Here is a 24,256-nt window from a genome sequence, read left to right on the forward strand (position 1 = left end):
GTAGAACGGGCCGGAACCCAATAGGAACATGCAGAACGGGGCCCAACTGGCCGAGCAAAGCCAGAGGAAGAATTTAGCAATGTAGCAGGCCAGATGTAAGGACGAAGCATCCATTCCTTCTGCGATTTGGTGGGGTTCTCAAGGAAACACAGTGGGTGACAGAGATTAGGTTTCATTCCCAGGCTCAAGCGCTGACTGGTCAAACATGGAATAGGGGATGAGAGAGTAACACGGGAAAGGAGATTTTTTTTTTTCCTCTCAAACACTTTTCAAACAGCAATCACAACACGTTTAGGGTGATGATTTTTTAACAGGGAGACAGGACCGTATGCTGGTGCCAGAAGATTCAGTGGGAATTGAGGCAGCTGGAGAGAGGAAAGAAAATGCAGTAACAGAAATGCTATGGAGGAGAGAGGTGGGAAAGAGGCACGTTAATAGGGAGCCAGATAAATCACTTGAGAACAGCAGCCGCGCCAGCAACATGAAAAAGAGCTGTGGGAAGAAAACGGCCAAATCACAGGAAGAAACCCAGAAAGAAAGAGAGAGGAGAGAAAGAAAAACAGAACGTGAAAGCCTCCTGAAAAGATAAGTGGGCTCCTGCTTATCTCTTGCTGCAATGAGGATACACGAAGGGTCTGAACTGCTGCCTCACCCATATTTTATTTAAATATATAAATTCAGCCCTGCTTACAGACTTTGCAGCCATGAAAAAACATTATAAAACATAATTTGTGTTTAGCCCATTGCATGATTTTTGGTCTATAAAAGGCCTGACCCTGCAAACGCATATTCACAAGAGACAAGAATGAGTAAAGGCTTGCAGGGATCAGGCCCTACAACAGTAATCAGTTAGTTCTATTGGTGAGGGGTAAACAAGTTCTGGGAATGATGCTTCTAGCCCTGGAGTATTAATATGCCACAGCAGGCGGAGTCCAGGTTGCAGCCAGGACTAATGGAGTATCATAAAATGTAACCATGGACCTTAAAGCACTAATCAACAGGTAGTAAAGAATCCAATTTCATTTGTCCTGACTGAGCTTCCGGTTGTCTCAATTTTACTCCAGGGGGAATTATGCACAACTGCAAATGCGCAGAATTTATGTCCCCCACTGGTTTCTTTGCTTCCCCGCAGAAAAATGACTTTCTGATGGGGAAGTAAAGAAATTATGCAAAAGATCCCCACTTGGGGAATGGAGTTAAAGGAGAAATGAACTCAACCAAGAAGAAAGGGATGTCCACGCAGCAGAGACAAGTTATCCTTAGTCAACTCCCTTCCCAACTTGTCACCTGTAACCAATGGGAACAGAATACCCACTGCACATTCCTTTAAATGTTCCTGGCCTCCTTCCCCACTGCAAATCAGCCAGGCTTATAAAGAGTGAACTGGAGAACACACAAGGGAGGGACTGAAACATGGAAAACAAGGATTTAGAGACACAAGTGAAACTGGAGCCTAAAGAATTTAAATAGGCCCCAAGTTTGGTAAACAGAATTAAATTCCACTACTCATGCCACTAACTGAGCATGCAGTCTCCATGTCCTCAAGACTCTGTTGCAAATACATGCATGCACCCAAACCAATCACAACGTTTACCTCCTACTTAGGCCTATTGAGAAAAGTGGGGTTTCTCTCATCACAACTGGCTGTCATAAAAAACAAGGTTATAAAACATACCATCACTTAATACTATGCAGAAGCATTTAAAAAGTTACTGAAACTACCGCCAATGAGAGCTGAGTGGCTGGGTCAGAGAGGGCAGCTGAACCCAAAAAGTTGTCAGGGTGTCAGCATAATCATCTCTGAAACCCGACTCCAAAACAAGGAAAGAATCTGAAATAGAGCTAGCCAAATGCTGCAGTTTTGTCTACATTAGCGAAATTTGCCATTCTAATTCTTTAGTCCTCCCAGCACTTTGTAAAACACCTCATGGTCACGAAAAAATTGCTCCAAAGGGTGTACATGTGTGCCAAAATACTTGCTTTCATCAGGGCTAAGTATTGTAGTGGTCTGTGCTGTTTTAGTCCCAACATGAACAAAGGTAATAGCATAAAGGTTCAAACAGTCCTCCTCTTACTGTCACATGGTACACAGGTGGCTTTTCAAAAATCTCCCATATTGCACTGCTTCTGGGAACTGTGGCGAGGTACCTAGAAAGCACTACAACTGAACCAAATAGCATGACTGTTATGCACACACTGAACCATTTGTGCTTAACTTGTTTCTATCCCACCAGTTCATTCAGGAGCAGTCTGATTCTCAAATGTAAAAGTGGCCTGCAGCAATTCAATTACACAAACAAAGCCTCTGACAGAGGGGCCAAGTGCTATACTGATTTACATCCATGCAATACTGGATTTACCTCTTCCAGAATTTCAACACTATTTTCCATTGCCAACACACCCTCCTTCACCAACCCTCCATGCTCATTGTACACTCTTCCTATTCCATTCCACTCCATTCCTGTAACACCGTCCTTCCCTTCTGCTTCCTTGATGCCATAAAATATTTCTCCTCCCATGCCATTATGCCACACAATTTAAGGATTCCTAAATCCCATCCCAGAGACACCACTTCACTTTCTACTGGTGTCTTTCTGGAGCCATTCTGCTGTGCTGACAACAAAGTCCTCCTTCCCCAGCACCAGCAGCTCAGTATCTCTTTGCTAATCCATTTCCAGTGCCACCAAGCTTCAATCCTTGCTTAGCTAGCTGCAGGTCTCACCTTTCCTCCACTCCATTTCCAGAGTAACAAGGCCACAACATACTTGCCATCAGCCTACACGCCAGCCATTTGACCCCCTTTCTCTACCTGCAGCCTGGTTCTTCCCCTCCCTCGCCCAACAGAGCTGCCAAAGGGGGTTATAGATCAGCCCCACCACCTCCATCCAGCAGGACTGGAAGGAAGCCACTAAGACTTGTACGGGGGGGTATTCGGGGGCGAGGGGGTTAAAATGTCTGAAACAGTATTGTGTGTGTTTTGTCCGTATTATTGGATTGGTTGATGTGGAGAGAATTAAGTTGGCTTAAGAATGGGTGCCATGGAGCGAAAGTCCCTCAGGGAGTGGGGGTGAGAGTACTAGGGTTCCCCACAGCTAGTAAAGGTGCCATCTGAGTGGGAGCACCACGGAAAACAGGAGGCTGCCCTGGGAGTTGCTGTGTTTTATGACAGATTTGAGTCCTGCCTTGGAGAGGTTCTAATCTGGACACCAAGCCCCTCTGATAAATGTCTTAGGCTGGCCAAGAAGGTTGAACAATGCTGCCATCAGCTGAGGATATGGGGGACTCCAGGCAGGCATGGACTCCGAGAGCTTAGACCCCTCGATTCTTGTGGTGGTGAACAGGGGCAGCTAAGGCAAAAAGAAAACTCCAGGCACTGACTGAGGCAAAGGTGTAAATCAAGGCCAAGATATCACATCCTGGTTCCTTTGGTTTCACCAAATAATCATGCTCAGGAGACCAAGGCATTGGTGAAGAGAAGCAACAGAGCAGGATCCATGCTATCAAATACAGGGTCGGTGGCTAAAGAAGTTAGTACCACCCATGACTTAATAATGGATGAGGCCCCTGACTTTGCATGCAAAATATGAATGGTGCTACAGGATCATTGTTGGCACATTTGACTCCAGTTGTCTGGTTCAGCATGAAACAAAAAGGTATCCAGGAGGAGGTGTTGTGCTTTTTGCATCTGATCTCAAATGCAGGCTGTCTCCCCTAACACAGCGAGGTCTGTGTGTGTACACCATGTGTGAGTTCTGGGAAGGGGCTCCAATGGGGTGAGTGCGGAGGCCCACTGTGGGAAGATCAGGTTCCTCATCACAGTGGCACTAGAGTCACTTGCATCTGAAGAAGTGAGGTTCTTACCCACGAAAGCTTATGCTCCCAATACTTCTGTTAGTCTCAAAGGTGCCACAGGACCCTCTGTTGCTTGATAATGCTTTGTGATTTCAATATCCCCGTAGATGATGGTTCTTCTGGATCATTCCAGAATTTCATGCCATGACAACCATGAAACTGCCCCACATAATTGCAAGCTCCATTTGTAAGGGTGGACATACTCTAGATCTGATATTTGCGTCAGGGGGAACAGGTTAGAATGATGGATATTTCCTGTCAGGGGACAACCGCATGCTCCTTCAGTCTGAGATCAGGATGCCCCCATCGCACAAGGGTGATGAACATGTTTTGATGGTTTGCCCTAGAGCACTTCTCAAGCCGTGGACCAGCTGCGGCCCAATCAGCACACAGCTGTGGCCCATGTGACATCCTCAGGGCCATACAGGTAGTACATATAGTGTGGATGTGGCCCACATAATACACAGAGAGTTGCATATATGGCCCTCAATGGTAAAGAGGTTGAGAACCAATGCCCTAGAGGCTGATGGAACCAGCGAGTTTCCAGGAGGTCTTGAGGGAGAAGGCTGTTCTTCCAACAGATCACTCTATTGATAGCTCAGTAAGACTTTATAACAATCTTTTTTTCTTCCACTACAGACAGTGACCCCCTAAAGGCCCTCTCTCTCTGCTGTCTTCGGCTTCACAAATGACTTTGGTGAACTGTGACAGACAAAGCAAAAGGGGAGACTGCTAAAGCATTAGAAGCAGAAGTCTAAAGCAGAGCCTGACTGCTTGTGGCACACACAGCTCTTCAGATCGTATGCCATGGCTGTGCTAAGAAAGGTTTCTTCACTTCCACCATCGCATCTGCAACGTCTCGCACAGCAAAACTGTTCCAAGTGACGGCTGACAGCTTGGTGAATCCTCACTGCCTCCCCTCAGTTGCCAAGTCAAGTTTCTCTTGTGAAGTTTTCATGTTACGTTCCAAACATGAGCAATTTTGTCTGCACTGGGCTATACTATATCTTGAGAGGACACATACACACACTGTCTTCTCTGCTGAGTTTCAGCCAGTATTGCTTGCTGAGATTATAGACATGCTAGGTCCGCTTCGTGTCACAACCTGAAATCTGGACTCTTGTCATTCCTGGCAGGTAAACACCAGTGGAAAAACTGGATCCATTGTTAATCAAGATTGTCAGTTTCCCCGGTGTTGAGGCCCATACTCAAGAAATCAATTCCTGATGTCAACAATCTGGCTATCTATCCACTGCTGTCCCAGCTCCCATTTTCAGGGAAGGTTAATTAGGAGGGTAGTGACAAGGCAACTCTGGCAGTCTGATTCCTTAGATTCTACCCAGTCTTGCTATATAGGCCTGGATATGGGGTAGAAACTGCATTGATTATGTTAGCCGCTGATCTCCTGCCTCCTGCTAGTAGTGGACAAAGTGTCCATACTGATTCTTTTAGACCTACCAGAACCCTTTGATACAGCTGACCGTACAATTTTTTGGTTTCTTTTGCAGACATTAGCAGGGATGGATGTAGCTACTCCTGGGCAGTTCCATTCCCATCTTTCTGAGAACTCAAAAGACAGCTGAGGGCAACTGTCCCATGTCACAATGGATCTCGTTTGCAGGATGCCACGTGGGTCAACAGAGTCAACTCTTTTGTTCAATGTGTATAAGACACTCCTCAAAGAGGGTAAGGGAAGTGACATGGGCTGCACTGTATTCAGTACACTGATGAATCCAGCCCTACCTCTTCATCCTGTATGACACAGAGAGAGCAGCAAAACAAATTATCAAGTGCCTAGATGAACTTGGGACTTGAATGAGAGTTGGCTGGATACAACTCAATCCAGACAAGACTGAGGGTATGTCTACGTTACCCGCCGGATCGGTGGGCAGCGATCGATCCAGCGGGGATCGATTTATCGCGTCTAGTCTAAACGTGATAAATCGACCCCCGAGCCCTCTCCTGTTGACTCCTGTACTCCAGCGCCTCGAGACACTCAGGCAGAGAAGACGGGAGAGCGGCAGCAGTCAACTCACCGCAGTGAAGACACCACAGTAAGTCGATCTAAGTACGTCGACTTCTGCTACGTTATTCACATAGTTGAAGTTGCGTAACTTAGATTGATCTCCCCCCCCCAGTGTAGACCAGGGCTGAGATAATGTAGGTGGGCTGGAGAAAGCAGCTGGAATTGTTTGGGGATCTTATTTTAGCACCCCTCATTCACAGAGTGCAATTGCCATTTGCAAAACAGGTGAACCACTTGAAGCTGTTGTTATATCCTGGGCTACTCTGGATAGCCCAGGCAGCAGATGTGGCCAAGAGGGCACTTTTTCCCACCTACACCAGGCAAGACAAGTGCGACGTTTTCTCTCCAAAATGGAGTTTACCATAGCTTTCCATGCCATGAAGGTAAGATTGCTGTAATGTGCTCTTCATGGGGCTGAGTGCTAGGACCATTCAGAAGCTGAGGATGGTACAGAATCCTGCAGCCCATTTATGAAATGGAGTTACATGATGGGAACACATCCGATCAGTGCCCCATGATCTGAATTGACTTCCAATAAGCTTCCAGGTGGAATTCAAGGGGTTGGTTTTGCCTACAACCTCCTAAATGGTTTGGGACCTGGTAACCTCAGAGACTGCCTCTCCCTCCATGACATGCTGTTGCAACTGAGATCAGCAGAGATGCTCAAACTGCCGTTCCTTTGATATAAAGAAAAAGAAGCAGCTGGCAGGGCATTCTCTGTGAAAGGTCCTCCATTTTAGAATTTCAGTCCCAACCTTGGTCAAACCACTGGAAAGCACGTGCAATGAGCTGCAGCAGGTGTTAGCAGGGGTGATCTCTGCGCATTGTGAGAATGGAGCATGCCATGGGTAATATCAGGTCTCTGTGGGAAAGCCTTGGTCTCAGGATGGGTTTGGTGCATGTAAAGAAGAGTGGCAGACCTCACTATGGGGGTCCTCTAGACTCCCAAACCAGGGATACTGTGCTTTCAGTGAGTCATGTCAGGCCTCACCAGGAGAATCTCTGCTCCCATGGTGGGGATAGTGTAGGCAGTGACCTGAGTCAGACCTCAGTAAGGCCACCACTAAAGGGGGAATGTTGCATGCAATGAGCTGTGCCAGCTGTCAGCAGAGGAGACTTTCTTAGGGAGGATGATACAAGCAGTAAACTTTGTCAGGCAACACATGATGCAGGCAATGAGCTGTCTCAAGACTCAGCACTGGATGGTGCATACAACAAGCTGTCAGACCTCAGCAAGGAGCCTCTCTCAGGAGAATGGTACATGCAATAAGCTGTATCAGGCCTGAGCAGGCAACTCTCACCAGGGATGGAGTATGCCAATGAGCCATGTCAGGTCTCAGCAGAAAAGATCCTCTTATGGAGGATGGTGCAAGCAGTTAACTTTGTCAGGCAACAGATGATGCATGCAATAAGCTCCCAGGACTCAGCAGGGAGCCTCTCTCAGGGGATGGTGCATGCAATGAGATGTGTAAGGACTTAGGCAAGAGCTCCTCTCAGAGGTCTGATGCATGCAGTGAGCTGTGCCAGGTCTCAGCAGGGCGCTCCCCCCTAAGGCTGAGGTGGGTCAGCCCATGGCAGGGGGATGGTGCAGGCCCTGAGCTGTGCCAGGTCTCAGCAGGGGACGGAAGGGGTGGGGTGGTCTGTCGCTTTTTCAGCATTCTCGAGACCTTCAGCGGGGAAAATCCCTCCTCTGGTTACACTGGCGGAGGGAGCCCGGGGGGAAGGGCAGCTAGCTCTCCGCTGCCATTGGCTGCTGTCGCCGTCCATCCGACCATTGAGACCATTGATAGCACAGGGCCTGTGGCAGGGCACGAGGGGTGGGTCTCGGTCCCGCCTCGGCCAATGGTGTGGGAGAAGGTGGGCGGGGCTACCCCGTTCGGGGGGACAAGATGGCGGGGGGGTTATTGCCCCAGCTTTTCCCCCCCCGGCCGCCACCCCTTTCTGCTGCCCCCGCGATACGGCGCCGCAGAGGCGGCCGCGCTCCCCTCAGCCCCGCACGCGCCCGGCCTGGGGAAGGCCGCCGCCCCGCCCGCCCGCTTCCCCGGGTCACCTTCCCGCGACCCCCGGGGTGGGGTGCCGGCCCCGCGGGCTCCGCTTTACCTGGCCGCGCTGCCGCCGCCTGCTCCTCCCTCCTCAGCCGCGGCGGCTCCGGCTCTCCCGCGCCGCCTCCCCGCACGGGGCGGACGGGCTCACAGGGCCGAGGGGTGCGGGGGGGGGGGGGGGACGACAAGATGTCGGCTGGGTCGGGTCCGCTCCGCCGCCTCCGCTGCTATCGCCTCAGCGCCGCCTCGGCATGCCCCCGCCGCGGAGGCTCCGAGCCCGGCCGGCCCGGCCCCGCTGCTCCCCGCGCCGCGCCTGGGGCCCCGCTCGCTCCGCCGCCGCAGCTCCGGCGGCTGCTGCTGCGGGGGGGAAGCAGGGAGGGGGGGACAAGATGGAGGCGGCGGCGGCGGCAGCGCAGCCCGGCCGAGCGGAGAGGGAAGGAGGCAGCGAGAGAGCGGGCGGGGGAGGGGGCTGCAGCAGCTTCGCTCCCCCCCACAGGCAGGGACCGCCCCCCCTCGCTCCCCCCTCCCCGGACACCACAGAGCGGGAGGCCCGGGGGCAGCGGCCTCTCGGGGGGGGGGGAGGGGAGCGGAGACTGCCCGGCTTGAGTGCCCCCACCCCCGCTGGGCTGAACTGGGGGGGTGGCCCCTCTGCCTGTAGTGTGCTGAAGGGGGGGGCAACCGGGGGGGGGGGTGACCTCCACCCCATATGTTAAGCTGCGGGGGTGTCCCCGTGCCTCCAGGGTACTGAAGGGGCAGCTTCGGTGTGCCCCCCTTCTTTCAGTGTGCTGAAGTGAAGGGCAGCCTGTGGGTATCCCCACTGGGCTGAACTGGGGGGGTGTTCCCCTGCCTCCAGTGTGCTAAAGGGGAAACAGCCTGGGGTGTGTTCCTCCCACCTCCAGTATGCTGAAGTGAAGGGCAGCCTGGGTGGATGACCTCCACACTTATATATTAAGCTGAGGGGGTGTCCTCCTGCCTCCAGTGTGCTGAAGTTGGGGCACAGCCTTGGGGTTGACCCCCACCCTCATTTGCTGGACTGGGGGTAGTTTGAGGGTATCCCCCATACCCATATAGGGGGCCTACCCTGGGGATGTCACTGCACCCCAATATACTGATGGGCAGCCTTAGGGTGTCCCCACCCCTATGGTGGTCTGAGAAGACAGGTGAGTTATCCTTCCCACACACACACAGCAAGCTGGGGTTTTCTCCCTTCCCATTCCCCCAAAAATATGCTGAAGGGTCAGCCTGAGTGCCACCTCTCACACTCTGAATGCAATCTGTGTACTGACTGCTCCGCCATCCATTGCACCCCTTTTCAACCCCACCTCAAAGGCAGCCCAGAATCTTGTCTCTATTGCTGTTCACCTGAATGACCAAGTTTAAACAAATGGCCGGAACAATAAAATCCACGTTTATTTTGTAGTGTAGCATTCATACAGACAGTCACCTAAAGTATTGGGGAGTTACACATAGAACGGCAAGAGTAATTAAGGTTTGGGCACGGAAGAAACTAGGTTTTGAGCTGGGAAGTCAGTGAGGTAGAACAAGGGTTCCCAAACATTTTTTTATATATGGTATGCCCTATGAAAAGCTCTCATGGACATCCCACCTCCCAGTCATGATCATGCATAATATCCCTGTATAGAATAGAATGTATAGAATTAGGTGGAAAATTCTCGTTAAATCTCAACAAAAAATGGAAATGAAAATTATACTGATTTTTCTCCCATTTACTGTCCTGAGTTTTAGCTTTTGATGTAATTTAGCAGTGGAATATGAGCCAGCAGCATCTGACAGTCAGGTTTGCAACACACCCATGGTCGAAGGATCCCAGTGTGGGGGAAATAACTGTTTAATAACACTGGGAAACTTGTGCTGAATATTGTAGAGAAGGACATGCATGTTTTAGCACCATATCAGCTGCAAAATATAAGCCACCTTTCTTTTCCAAACCATGCGTCAATGCATTCTTTTCTTTAAGAAAAGGGTAACCCCCAATTGCCAGAACTCACAACTCTTCAGTAACACATACTGGGTTATCTGCTGCACTTGATGAGTGCATCAATGGGAGCTTTAGAAACAAAGGGCCAAGACCCGGTACAAACTCTCATCAATTTTAGTGGGATGGTAACTGGCCCCAAATTAATAATTACTGTAGCCCCATCTTATTAATGAAGCATAGTATTATTTACAAAATAGATATTCCAAATATCTGAAGCAAGAGTGTTGGGGGGGCAGGGAGAGACCTTTCTTACTATTAAAATAATTTCAATAATTAACTCATTTCCTTTGTTCATATGTTAGAACTTCATTTTCATTTTAAACAAAGGTTTTTTGTGTGTGTTTACATATGTTTGGCATATATAGTGATGTAACTTGTACCAATTGCTTTACTTCAACCTCATCTCTGGGTCTCTTTAGCCCCTTAGGCTACTTCTACATCATGAGCTACGGGTATGATTCCCAGCTTGCTCAGGCACTAGCTCTCACGTGAGCTAGCACACTAAAAATAGTAGTGTAGCCGTGGTATCATGGGCCATGGTAGCACAGGGCTAGCTGCTCCAAGTACATACCCCTGGGGTGCAGGCAAGTTTGTGCACAGGGTACCATGTACTGCTGCTCACTATTGCCCATGCTATCACAGCTACACTATTTTTAGCGTTCTAGCTCAGATGAGAGCTAGCACAAGTATGGGTATGGGAGATGAGAATCACACCCCTATCTCACAGTGTAGATTTAGCCTTAGACTTGCACTGAAATTGCTATCTTTACGAGATTAGACCGCAGTCTTGTAAAGATTTACACATGTTTAATGTCATGTTTGTGAATAATTCCACTGAGTTCAATAAGACTACTCATAGGCATAAAATTAAGCACACGCGTAAATCTTTGCAAGATTGAGGGCCTTGCATTATAACAGGTTCTCCATCATTTAATTTTACAATACATCTGTGGAACTAAGGTGTTATTTGAAAAAACATTCAAACTTGTCTCAGAGGGACACCTTAATTCAATTTATTTTCTCTACCCGTTTTTAAAGGGTGCAAGTTCAAAATTAATGCTGCTCCTTCAAAGGAAAATGACAGGAAATGAAGCTCAAACAGAACTGTGTGCCTTTAGTTCCAAATCATAAATTTCTTCAGCTTCATTCTCGTACATTCTCAGCTCCCGTTTATTTCCAGATGGAGTTGCAAGTGTTCAGTTACCCTTTAAAAATGGCATTCTAAGGCACTGATCTTGCATGTGATACCTGAGAATCCATGGCCATCTGGAGTCCCACTCGTTTCAATAGGGCTTTGCATATGCATCAGCATCCACCCACATGGAACAGCTTACAGGATTGGGGCCTAACTGATCCATTTATATATCCATGGCATGGATAAATCTTTTTGACATTAATATGCAAACTTTTGTTTTAAAACAAACCCATTTGTTTGTTTTGAGCTTGAACTTATCTGCAAAAAAGTCTGAAGCCCTGGTGGCAATGATTGAAATTGGAGTGGTTTCCATTTTTTAAATTCTTTATTTAAAAAAAGGGTTTGAAGGATTTAAGTCACTTTTATGAATTCAAAATTATAATAGGGCTAAAGACAAATATGCTAAGCTTGTAGTATGATTTAAAGCAGCAGAAATATGACCTTTCAAAAAAAGCAGTCATCAATGAACAGAAATGTTGATGGTATTAAAATGTGAAGCAGCATTGGCTATGCCACTGTATTAGAAGCGTGCAAAAAACTTGGCATGCTCAGAAAATGTCTCTTTGGATAAGGATTTTGGTAAAATATTACAATACATGTGCCATACGCACCTGCATATACTGAAATGCCTATCCTGAAATAACGCTGATGGACAAATCCTTCAAAATAAAGTGTGTTTAGACATGTTATGTATATGGCACAGACATAACCTCTAGTAACGTTTCCCCTTCTTAGGATAAGTTCATTTGTTGGATTATGCCAGTGCATGGGTTCTCAAATGTGGACTGCATCTTAACAGAGAGGTCTCAAAGACACCATCTTGTGTGCCATTTGCTGTTGCATGACATCCCTATGGAAAGTATTGATTACATGGGAAAATATTAGGAAAGTATGTGTATTTTTACCTGTCACTAGTGCAATAAGTGTTTCTTTTGGGGGGGGGGGGGGTGAGGTGGGGAGAAAGAACTCTCACTGTCTGTTTTGCTTTTTTCCCCTCAATTGTCCCCTTCCACCAGTTTTGTTTCTCTGGCGTAGAAACAAGGAGAGCGAGCATCCAGTGATTAGTCAAACCTCCACAGACCATTCACAGCACTAGTTTAGGTAGGGGTCAGCCAATGCAATATGAGAACCCAAAATCATCATTCTTCCATTATCTCATTAATGTGAACAAACTTCTTTAGAGATTCCGATCACTTCCCTTCAGCTTTTTCTACATCACAGTATCAGTTTAACACTTGAAAGTGACTTGTCTGCCCAGACTATTCCTTAGAATGTTTACAGTTTAAATATGAAAATAGATTTTATTTTTTATCCTATGGGACAAAATAAAACCACCTGTTTTCCAGGCAACTGTAGGTGTTTTCCAAAGATCCACATGAAAAGGAAATTAAATGCCTTCTAGTTGGTGTCCAAAGTCCTGGAAGTGCTGAGCCCTTTTAAAGAAGAAAAGATTTGCCTTCATCCTTTTCTTTTCCTATTGATGTTTCTAACAGAACAACAAAGTAACTATTCACAGATCTGATTTAGAACATAAGAATGGGCATAATGGGTCAGACCAGAGGTCCACCTAGCCCAGTATCCAGTCTTCTGACAGTGGACAGTGGCAGATGTTTCAGAGGGAATGAACAGAACAGGGCAATTTTAAGTGATCCATCCTCTGGTTTCCAATTCCAGCTTCGGGCAAGTTGGAGGTTTAGGATCATCTGGAGCATGGGGTTGTGTCCCTGATTTCCAGTAAGGAAAATATCTGCAGAAAGATCACTTAAAGGCTTCACTTTTCAATTTTTTTTTAAAGTGCTTTCTAGCCCTAAAAGTAAATGCCGGAGCAACAACCCAACAAGTCCACATTCAATATCTCAGGACTTCGAGGCTGATGTACAGATGTAGGGTGTGGGGTCTGTGTGAGACTCTCTATAACTTTTGTGAACAGCTTTTAATTTATTCTAAACATTATTTACTTTTAAAATAGACCAACAAAAAGTATTAAGGAATTTGGAACATCCAGTTTTGCATTTAGATGTATGTATATCACAGCACTGCTGCTAGAGAAAACTAAGAAAAAACAAGATATAACAGCTTAAACTGCAGCTGTGAAACTTCCAGGAAATCCAATAATACTTTACCCAGTTCACAAGAAAGCTTTTTATTATTGCAAATGGCACTCAGAAGCCACAGTTGGGAGTTTTCTGAGTGCATTACCCAGTTTTTCTTATTTGCGACTGCACCGCAGGATCATAAATCACCTGCAGGGAGTGAAGAAAGTTTTGAGGAAAGAGTGTTGGCTACAAACGGTTGCATGTGACTTCTGAAGATAAGGAGAGGCCTTCAAAGTTGGTGGAAGTAAAACTAGTTTTGTAAACAGAAGAGTAAGAAGTAGAAAAATACAAAGGTAAGAGTTCTGAAATAGCTACATAAATAGTGCGGCAACAGTTAAGCAAAACAAGGAGAATAAGCAGATTGAGCAGAGGGCATGGATTTACAAAACGAGATACTGTTGCATCTAAATTCTTCCTCTGCTTTCTCGATAAGATCTTCCGAAACCTTGTGCAGAAGACCAAAATTGTGTCTCATATAATCAATGAAGAGGAAGTGACAATGAATGTAAAAGAATTTTAAACTATTAGAGTGTGTCATCCTAGTCCAACTGAAAAGTTATATTTTAAAGCAGGAAGATAAGGTGAAGAGAGGAATTTAGACTAGGGTTTTGAAGACTCAACAGGATATGAGAGAGTATTTTTTTCTTATCTTAAAAATTGAAAGTTGTTTGTATCTGTCCTGATGGATATGACATGGAACAAAAACAAGTGCTCCACAAATACAAAGATGCTTCAATAGATTGTGAAGAAGAATTGACTATATATTTTTTTACAACTGGAATTGGTTGTCGTTCAGATATTTGCGTTCAAGATACGCTGAAAACAAGATTCTTTTAGTGAAAATGATTTGGCCATCAGCAAACCTCTGCAGGCCAGCATAAAGCTGTCGTAGGGGACAAAAAAAAATTCAGAAAAAAGGCAAACCAAAAGTCTGTGATGAAAAGAAGTCAGATATATGCAAATTATCAGGTGGTATAAGACAGCACATGAACAACAGACAAACAGGTCAAGGTAAGAAACAAAAATTTCACTAAGTGTTTAGAAGAGTCTTTGGCCCAGCAGAGTGGATAAACTGCTCCTTAGCGTATGTCAGATAGAAGTGAATTCCTTACTAACAAAGTATCCTATAGAATGATGCAACTCTTTTGCTGACCTACTGAATTGTGAATCAACTATCATGGAGACTTCACTTTCATATATGAAATAGTTAATGAAGGAAAGCTTTTATAGTATCCTATACTCATAAATGGCCAGATTGTGAACCCTTTACTCATATTGGTGAGCACTTACTCATACAAATTGATGCATTGAAGTCAGTGGCTCTAGTCATATGAGTAACTGCTCACCGATGTGAATAAAGTCTTCTCCATCTGAACATTAAAGAAAAATTAAGCTCCTGGGCCTGATGAAATATCTGCCTAGAGCTATAAATATAGCTCTCACTTCTTTTCAATATCTTGGAGCAAGAAACAGTACCACAGTTATCAAGAGTCCATTTGTATTAGGCAAGTGCACTGTTGCAGGGAGAATCTAATTTTTTCAAATGTGTCCATCATCTTTGTATCTGAGTGCATGAAAGCACATTGTTTCTCCTTGCACTGGTACATTGCATCCACACTACAAATCAGTTCTTCGAGTGTCCACTGCATAGTCCCATTCATGGGATGCACCAGCAGGTGCTGCCCCGGACGGCAGAATCTTCTGATAAGCAGAGCCCATTTGAGCACTCATCCTCCTCCCCTTCTGTGTCCCTGAGCATTCAGAGGGTGAGGCTATAAAAAGGGTGGGGTGGGGTGGCATGCTCAGCAACTTCAGTTCCTTCCAGACGCAACAACAGAGGCAAGGGAATCATTTTGGATCCTTCTTTCAAGAAGAATATAGGGCCCTAATTTAGGCCTGGTCTACACTAGGAGGTTATGTCGAATTTAGCAGCGTTAACTCGAATTAAACCTGCACCCGTCCACACAACGAAGCTATTTATTTCGACATAAAATCAAAATAATCGATTTTTGTACTCCTCCCCGACGAAGGGAGTAGCACTAAATTCGACATGGTCATGTTGAATTAGGGTAGTGTGGATGGAATTCGACGCTAATAGCTCCGGGAGCTATCCCACAGTGCACCACTCTGTTGACGCTCTGGAGAGCAGTCCGAGCTCGGATGCTCTGACCAGCCACCAGCCACACAGGAAAAGCCCCGGGAAAATTTGAATTCCTTTTCCTGTCTGGCCAGTTTGAATCTCATTTCCTGTTTGGACATCGTGGCAAGCTCAGCAGCACTGGCAATGATGCAGAGCTCTCCAGCAGAGGTGACCATGCAATCGCAGAATAGGAAGAGGGCCCCAGCATGGACTGATCGGGAAGTCTTGGATCTGATCGCTGTGTGGGGCGAGGAGTCCATGCTTTCGGAGCTGCGATCGAAAAAACGGAATGCGAAGATCTACGAGAAGATCTCAAAAGCCATGACGGAGAGAGGATACAGCCGGGATGCAACGCAGTGCCGCGTGAAAATCAAGGAGCTGAGACAAGTGTACCAGAAGACCAAAGAGTCAAACGGACGCTCTGGATCCCAGCCCCAGACATACCGTTTCTACGAGGCATTGCATTCCATTCTAGGTGCGGCCGCCACCACTACCTCACCACTCTCCGTGGACTCTGACGATGGGGTATTGTCGACGGCCACTTCCTCGGAGTTGTTCGCGGACGGGGGAGATGAGGAAGGAGATGAGGATGAGGCAGTCGACAGCGCTTTGAACGCTGATTTCCCCGAGAGCCAGGATCTCTTCATCACCCCCACGGAGATCCCCTACCAGCCCTCCCAAGGCGGTAACCCAGACCGGGAATCAGGGGAAGGATCAGTAGGTAAGTGTTTTAAACATTTATTTTGAACAGAATAGGAATGGTATCTTAACAATGGGTTTTTCATGATTAGTTTGCCCTAGGCGCTTTAGTTTTTAGTCCTTGCCAGTGCAGCTACTGGAAAATTCTGTCAATATGTCCGGGGATAGAGCAGAAATCCTCCTGGGACATCTCCACGAAGCTCTCCTGGAGGTATTGTGAAAGCCTTTGCATCAGGTTCCCGGGGAGAGCGGCCTTATTGCGTCCTCCATGGTAGGAAACTTTTCTGCGCCAGGCTAGCAGCAAGTACTCTGGGATCATTACCTCACAAAGCATGGCGGTATACGGCCCTGCTGTTTGCTGGCATTCACGCAGCATGCGGTTTTTCTCTGTCTCCAAAATCCTCATCAGAGTGATATCACTCATGGTGACCTGCTTTGAATTAGGGGAATGTTAGTATTGGGACTGATTGCCTGTTCCTTTACATAACTGTAACTGGCGGTTTACAGCCACGCGGTGGAGGCGGGACAGGGGCAGCATGCAGGGATCTTTCCCGGGGACAGCCACGAGAGGGGTGGGACGGGGCAGAGTTCATGCTGGCCGGATTGCCGGCAGCAGGAACTGGCCAACGCTAGGAGCATTGCTTGGAACGTGAAAGGAGGGCACTGCTATAAATTAAGCTTTAAGCAGCCAAAAGTCTACGGCTTACCATGTCCGCCTGCTAGCCGAATTCCGTTGTCCGGCCCCGCTTGTGTGATCTGTACAGCAAGACCCCAGGCACTCAATGGGAAGGCCGAAAATTCGACCTTGTACTGAGTGCGCATGTGATAGGTACTGTGCATGGTCTTGTTCACAGAGAAAGACTATATTAATTGTTCGCAAAACTATCTTTGTGAGGAATTCACTCCCTTTTTCCCATCCAACAGTTGCGAGTGTCTCCCGAGCTACCCCAGCATCCCCCTCCCAGAGGCTGGCGCAGATCAGGTGACGAAAGAGAAGGACACGGGACAAGATGTTTTCAGAACTTATGGGCTGCTCCCAAGCCGAGGATGACAGCCACGCAGCAGAGGATCTGTAACCGCCCTCCTCCACCACAAAGTCACATAGCCCCCACACACAGAGTCCTGAAAAGAAGGGGTGGCAGGCTCCGTTGAAACAACCAGTCCACCACTGCGGACCGCTCTAGGAGCAGGAGCCTGTCATTCCTCGAGTTTAGAAGCATCCTCTCCATCACTACACCCGCTCCCCACCACAGTCTGCGTCCCAGTTTCAACACTTTACCATGAAATCCTTAATAAAGAAAATGGTGTTAATGAACAAAGTTTCATTTATTTTATTTTTAAAGGTGTGTTGGAAGGGGGGGAAGGGGGTTGGTAACTGGAGAGGACAGTCAACATTAACTGGGTAAAGAAACTGGGGCAGGTTCAGCTTCTGTTTAAACAAACTTAATAGTCACAGGTTACCCTGCTCACTCTGGAACCTAGCTTTCAAAGCTTCCCGGATGCACAGCGCATCCCGCTGGGCTCTTCTAATCGCCCAGCTCTCTGGCTGGGCGTAATCAGCAGCCAGGCGATTTGCTTCAACCTCCCACCCCGCCATAAACGTCTCCCCCTTGCTCTCACAGAGATTGTGGAGCACACAGCAAGCTGCAATAACAATGGGGATATTGGTTTCGCTGAGATCAGAGCGAATCAGTAAGCTTCTCCATCTCCCCTTCAGACGTCCAAAAGCACACTCCACCACCATTCTGCACTTGCTCAGACGGTAGTTGAAGAGTTCTTTTTCACTGTCCAGGGCGCCTGTATAGGGCTTCATGAGCCAGGGCATTAGCGGGTAGGCTGGGTCCCCGAGGATCACTATAGGCATCTCCACATCCCCAACAGTTATTTTGTGGTCCGGGAAGTAAATACCTTCCTGCAGACGTCTAAACAGACCAGAGTTCCTGAAAACGCGAGCATCATGAACCTTGCCCGGCCATCCAACGTTGATGTTGGTAAAACGTCCCCTATGGTCCACCAGTGCTTACAGCACCGTTGAAAAGTAGCCCTTTCGGTTAATGTACTGGCTGGCCTGGTGGTCCAGTCCCAGGATAGGGATGTGAGTTCCATCTATAACCCCACCACAGTTTGGGAATCCCATTGCAGCGAAGCCATCTATGATCACCTGCACGTTTCCCAGGGTCACTACCTTTGAGAGCAGTAGCTCAACGATTGCGTTGGCTACTTGCATCACAGCAACCCCCACGGTAGATTTGCCCACTCCAAATTGGTTTGCGACTGACCGGTAGCTGTCTGGCATTGCAAGCTTCCAGAGGGCTATGGCCACTCGCTTCTGGACAGTCAGGGCTGCTCGCATCCGGGTGTCCTTGCGCTTCAGGGCAGGGGACAGCAACTCACAAAGTTCCAGGAAAGTTCCCTTATGCATCCAAAAGTTTTGCAGCCACTGTGATTCATCCCAGACCTGCAGCACTATGCGGTCCCACCAGTCTGTGCTTGTTTCCTGGGCCCAGAATCGCCGTTCCACAGCATCAACATGACCCATTGCCACCATGATGTTCACGGCGCAGGGTCCCGTGCTTTGTGACAGGTCTGTGCCCCTCTCAGACTTAATGTCCTCACCGCGCTGCCGTAGCCTCCTCGCCCGATTTCTCAGCATCTGCCTCTGAAAAAGGTGGATGATAAGGTGCGAGGTGTTGACAATGGCCATAACTGCAGCGATGATCGCAGCGGGCTCCATGCTCGCAGTGCTGTAGCGTTCACGCTGTCAATCACCAGAAAAGTGCACAAACTGATTGCCCGCCAGCGCTTTCACGGAGGGAGGGCGGGAGTGAGGGTTGAATGATGACAGTTACCCAAAACCACCCTCGACACATTTTTTGCCCCAGCAGGCATTGGGGACTCGACCCAGAATTCCAATGGGCAGCGGGGACTGCGGGAACTGTGGGATAGCTGCCCACAGTGCACCGCTTCCAATGTCGACGCTTGCCCCGTTAGCGTGGACTCACAAAGTCGAATTACTGTCCTTAGTGCGGATACACACGTTCGACTTTGTAATATCGGTTCCACAAATTCACTTTAAGTAAAATCGAACTACTCTCGTAGTGTAGACATACCCTCAGTGTAGTTTACTGTTTTGTTGTTAGTGTTAATCATAGGATAAGGTTTAGTTAGTTTGATAAGGAAAAGTTTCATTCTTAGGCCTGGTCTACACTACGATTTTAATTCGGATTTATCAGCTTTAATTTGAATTTACCCTGCAACCGTCCACACAACGACGCTATTTATTTCGATGTAAAGGGCCCTTTAAATCGATTTCTGTACTCCACCCCGACGAGCGGAGTAGCACCAAAATCGATTTTAACATTTCGAATTAGGGATAGTGTGGCCACAATTCGATGGTATTGGCTTCCGGGAGCTATCCCACAGTGCATCATTGTGACCGCTCTGGACAGCAATCTTAACTCGGATGCACTGGCCAGGTAGACAGGAAAAGCCCCGCGAACATTTGAATTTCATTTCCTGTTTGCCCAGTGTGGAGAGCACAGGTGACCACAGATAGCTCATCAGCACAGGTAACCATGCAGGCTGATAATCGAAAAAGAGCACCAGCATGGACCGTGAGGGAGGTACTGGATCTGATCGCTGTATGGGGAGAGGATTCAGTGCTTGCAGAACTTCGTTCTAAAAGACGAAATGCCAAAACTTTTGAAAAAATCTCCAAGGGCATGATGGAGAGAGGCCACAATAGGGACTCAGATCAGTGCCGCGTGAAAGTCAAGGAGCTCAGACAAGCCTATCAAAAAACAAAGGAGGCAAACGGTCGCTCCGGGTCAGAGCCGCGGACATGCCGCTTCTACGCCGAGCTGCATGCAATTCTAGGGGGGGCTGCCACCACTACCCCACCTGTGATCGTGGATTCCGGGTCGGGGATAGTCTCATCAGCGACACCTGAGGATTCTGCCGATGGGGGAGAGGAGGAGGAGGAGGAGGATGAGCTTGCAGAGAGCACACAGCACTCCGTTCTCCCCAACAGCCAGGATCTTTTTCTCACCCTGACTGAAGTACCCTCCCAACCCTCCCAAGCCAGTACCCAAGACTCTGACCCCATGGAAGGGACCTCAGGTGAGTTTACCTTTTAAAATATAAAACTTGTTTTAAAAGCAAACTGTTTTTAATGATTACTTTGCCCTGAGGACTTGGGATGCATTCACGGTCAGTTCAGCTACTGGAAAAGTCTGTTAACGTGTCTGGGGATGGAGCGGAAATCCTCCAGGGACATCTCCATGAAGCTCTCCTGGAGGTACTCCAAAAGCCTTGCCACAAGGTTTCTGGGCAGTGCATCCTTATTCCGTCCTCCATGGTAGGACACTTGACCACGCCATGCTTGCAGCAAGTAATCTGGTATCATTGCCTGACAAAGCCTGGCAGCGTATGGTCCCGGTGTTTGCTGGCATTCAAGCAACATCCATTCTTTATCTTGTTGTGTAATCCTCAGGAGAGTGATATCACTCCTGGTAACCTGGTTGAAATACGGGAACTTAATTAAGGGGACAGAGGTGGCCGTTCCTACTGGGCTGTTTGCCTGTGGCGGAAAATAAATCCTTCCCTGCAGTTAGCCAAGTGCAGATGGGAAATTGGCCCTGAGCTTTTCGCGTTTGGCTAGCAGGGATCTTCCCTGTTACCAGCCATGCGGTGGGGGGAGGGGTACCGTGATCATCCCAGAGAATTCATGGCGGGAGGGGGGGGTGGTTAGTTTGGTTCCTGCAGGGATCTTCCCTGATACCAGCCACGCGGTGGGGGGGAGGGGTACAGCGATCATCCCAGAGAATTCATGGCGGGGGGTGTGTGTGTGTGGTTAGTTTGTTTTCTGCTGCTGCTGAATGTTAACAGAAAAACCGCAGCACTCTACAGGCTATGCTTGGTATGTGGGAAAGGAGGGCGCAGAAGCTGTAAGACAATGGCTTACCATGGCCGCATGCAAGCCGAATTCTGTTGCCCAGACCTGTGATCTCTAGCAGCAAAGCCACAGGCACTCAGCATTAAGAGGCAAAATGCGACCTTGCACAGAAATCACATGTGCTATGTAATGTGAATAGTGTTGGTCATCATGAAAGAGTATAAGCATTGTTCTGCAAAATGTATCTTTTTAAACAATTCTCTCTTTTTTTCCCCTCCCTACAGCAGCTGCAAATTCCTCAAGCCTCCCTCCTCCATCCCGAAGGTTATCATAGATAAGGCGTCATAAGAAGAGAACGCGAGACGAGATGTTTTCTGAAATTATGGAATCCAGCCGCAGTGACAGAGCTCATCTGAATGAGTGGAAGGAAACAGTTTCAAAGTATAGGAAAGAAGCCAGTGAACGTGAGGACAGGAGGGACCAACATGAGGACATGAGGGACCAATGTGAGGAGAGGAGAGACGCTCGAGATGAGAGGTGGCGGCAGGAAGATCAGAGGAGGCAGGATGCAACGCTGGGGCTGCTGCGTGAGCAAACAGACATGCTCCGGGGTCTGGTGGAGCTTCAGGAACGGCTGCAGGAAAACAGACTGCTGCTTCAGCCCCTGTTCCACCCTCCCCCCTCCCCATGTTCCGTATCCTCCTCACCCAGACGTGTAAGAACGCGGGGCGGGGAGGAGGCTCCGTACACCTTCCCATTCCACCCCAGTAGACAGCCCAAGCAAAAGGCTGTCATTTTTTTAACCTTTTCTTAGTGGCTTTTTCCTTCCCAGCAATCCTCCTCCCAAATACCACCCGGGTTCCCTCCCTCTTTTTCTAATCTATTAATAAAGAATAAATGATTTTTAAATGATAGTGACTTTATTTGGTTTGAAAGAAAGCTGGGGGAAGGGGGAGGGTGGGTTCCTTACAGAAAATCAGTCAATAAAGGGGGTGGGTTTTCATGAAGGAGAAACAAACAGATATTTCACACTGTAGCCTGGCCAGTCATGAAACTGGTTTTTAAAGCTTCTCTGATGCACAGCGCTTCCTGGTATGCTCTTCTAATCGCCCTGGTGTCTGGCTGCGCGTAATCAGCAGCCAGGCGATTTGCCTCAGCCTCCCACCCCACCATAAAGGTCTCCCCCTTACTTTCACAGAGATTGTGGAGCACGCAGCAAGCAGAAATAACAATGGGGAGATTTCTTTGGCTGAGGTCAGAGCGAGTCAATAATGATCGCCAGCGACCTTTTAAACGGCCAAATGCACATTCTACCACCATTCTGCACTTGCTTAACCTGTAGTTAAACAGCTCCTGACTCCTGTCCAGGCTGCCTGTGTATGGCTTCATGAGCCATGGCATTAAGGGGTAGGCTGGGTCCCCAAGAATAACTATTGGCATTTCAACATCCCCAACGGTTATTTTCTGGTCCGGAAAGTAAGTCCCTTGCTGCAGCCCTTTAAACAGAGTAGTGTTCCTGAAGACGCGAGCGTCATGAACCCTTCCCGCCCAGCCCGCGTTGATGTTGGTGAAACGTCCCTTGTGATCCACAAGTGCTTGCAGCACCATTGAAAAGTACCCCTTGCGGTTTATGTACTCGGTGGCTTGGTGCTCCGGTGCCAAGATAGGGATATGGGTTCCGTCTATCGCCCCACCACAGTTAGGGAATCCCATTGCAGCAAAACCATCCACTATGGCCTGCACATTTCCCAGAGTCACTAACTTTCGTAGCAGCACCTGAGTGATTGCTTTGGCTACTTGCATCACAGCAGCCCCCACAGTAGATTTGCCCACTCCAAATTGATTCCCGACTGACCGGTAGCTGTCTGGCGTTGCAAGCTTCCACAGGGCTATCGCCACGCGCTTCTCAACTGTGAGGGCTGCTCTCATCTTGGTATTCTGGCGTTTCAGGGCAGGGGACAGCAAGTCACAAAGTTCCATGAAAGTGCCCTTACGCATGCGAAAGTTCCGCAGCCACTGGGAATCATCCCACACCTGCAACACTATGCGGTCCCACCAGTCTGTGCTTGTTTCCCTTGCCCAGAATCGGCGTTCCATGGATAGAATCTGCCCCATTAACAACATGATCTCCAAAGCACCGGGGCCCGTGGTTTCACAGAATTCTGTATCCGTGTCCGTGTCCATGTCAATGTCCTCATCACGCTTGTCGCTGCGCTGCCGCCGCTGCTGCCTCCTCGCCTTGTTTTTCTGGTCCTGGCTCAGCATAAACTCCACGAGAACGTGCGAGGTGTTTACAATGTTCATGACTGCTGTCTTGAGCTGAGCGGGCTCCATGCTTGCCGTGGTATGGAGTCTGCAGTGTTCACCCACCCAGGAAAAAAGGCGCGAAATGGTTGTCTGCCGTCCGTTGCTTTCATGCAGGGAGGGAGGGAGGAGGGAGGGAGGAGGTGAGGCTGTACCCAGAACCACCTGCGACGATGTTTTTTGTCCCATCAGGCACTGGGATCTTAACCCAGAATTCCAATGGGCGCGGGAGACTGCGGGAACTATGGAATAGCTATGGGATAGCTACCCACAGTGCAACGCTGCAGAAATCGACGCTAGCCCTGGTACTTGGACGCACACCACCGAATTAATGTGCTTAGTGTGGCCGCATACATTTCGACTTTATACAACCTGTTTTTCAAATTCGAATTATATAAATTCGGATTAATCCCGTAGTGTAGACATACCCTTAGTTTAGTTTATAGTTTCTGGCTACGGGTTTCATGGAACATATGAAGGTAAAGAGACCTGGCTTTAAAAGGTGTGCCTCTGGCCCAGCAGTCTTCATGGAGTTGGACGCCTGTACTAGATGTTTGGCACACCTTGGCAAAGGATACTGTCCTCCAAGATGCTCTGTCTGCAGCATATTTACCCCGGGAGTGCACAAGAAGCACCAGAACAGGCTGCAAACTTTATTGGTTCAGGAAGCTCTGGTCGTGAATCCTCTTAGATCTGACACCTCTGAGAGACCTGATCACAAAGACTGTTATTGGCTCTGGATGCCTCTGGGTCAAAGAAGACGACCGCTATGCAAAAGACTCTGTCTCAGAATCAAGTTCCAAGACTGCTGAGCAGTTGGTTCCTAACTTATCAGATCTGACTTTGAAGCACTAAGACACTTGATCAGTGTCAGCTCTGAGATAAGAGCCAAACCACAAAATGAATCATCAGTTCCACCTATATCAGTTCTGAAAAAGTCTGTAGAGGACAAAAAGGCTCCTGTAAGCAGGCTAAGTCACATTCATGAGACTCCTCAGGTCTGTCAGAG

The 24,256-nt window shown here is 48.1% G+C and overlaps 1 protein-coding gene across 11 annotated transcripts in view; it reads right to left on the reverse strand.

The window, feature by feature from the left end:
* Positions 1-8,529, reverse strand: part of BRPF3 (bromodomain and PHD finger containing 3) — a 72,979-nt gene extending 64,450 nt beyond the window's left edge. For 4 of the 11 annotated variants that reach the window (XR_010601003.1, XR_010601001.1, XR_010601005.1 and 1 more), the window contains exon 1: positions 7,979-8,525. The gene's annotated coding sequence lies outside the window, so the exon portion shown is untranslated. Of the gene's footprint in view, positions 1-7,978 lie in introns of all 11 variants that reach the window. The other 7 variants (XR_010601002.1, XM_065595041.1, XM_065595039.1 and 4 more) reach the window with 7 other exon arrangements.
* Between the last annotated feature and the right edge of the window lie 15,727 nt (positions 8,530-24,256).

This window comes from Chrysemys picta, chromosome 4 (assembly GCF_011386835.1).
Source record: "Chrysemys picta bellii isolate R12L10 chromosome 4, ASM1138683v2, whole genome shotgun sequence".
NCBI lineage: Eukaryota > Metazoa > Chordata > Testudines > Emydidae > Chrysemys > Chrysemys picta.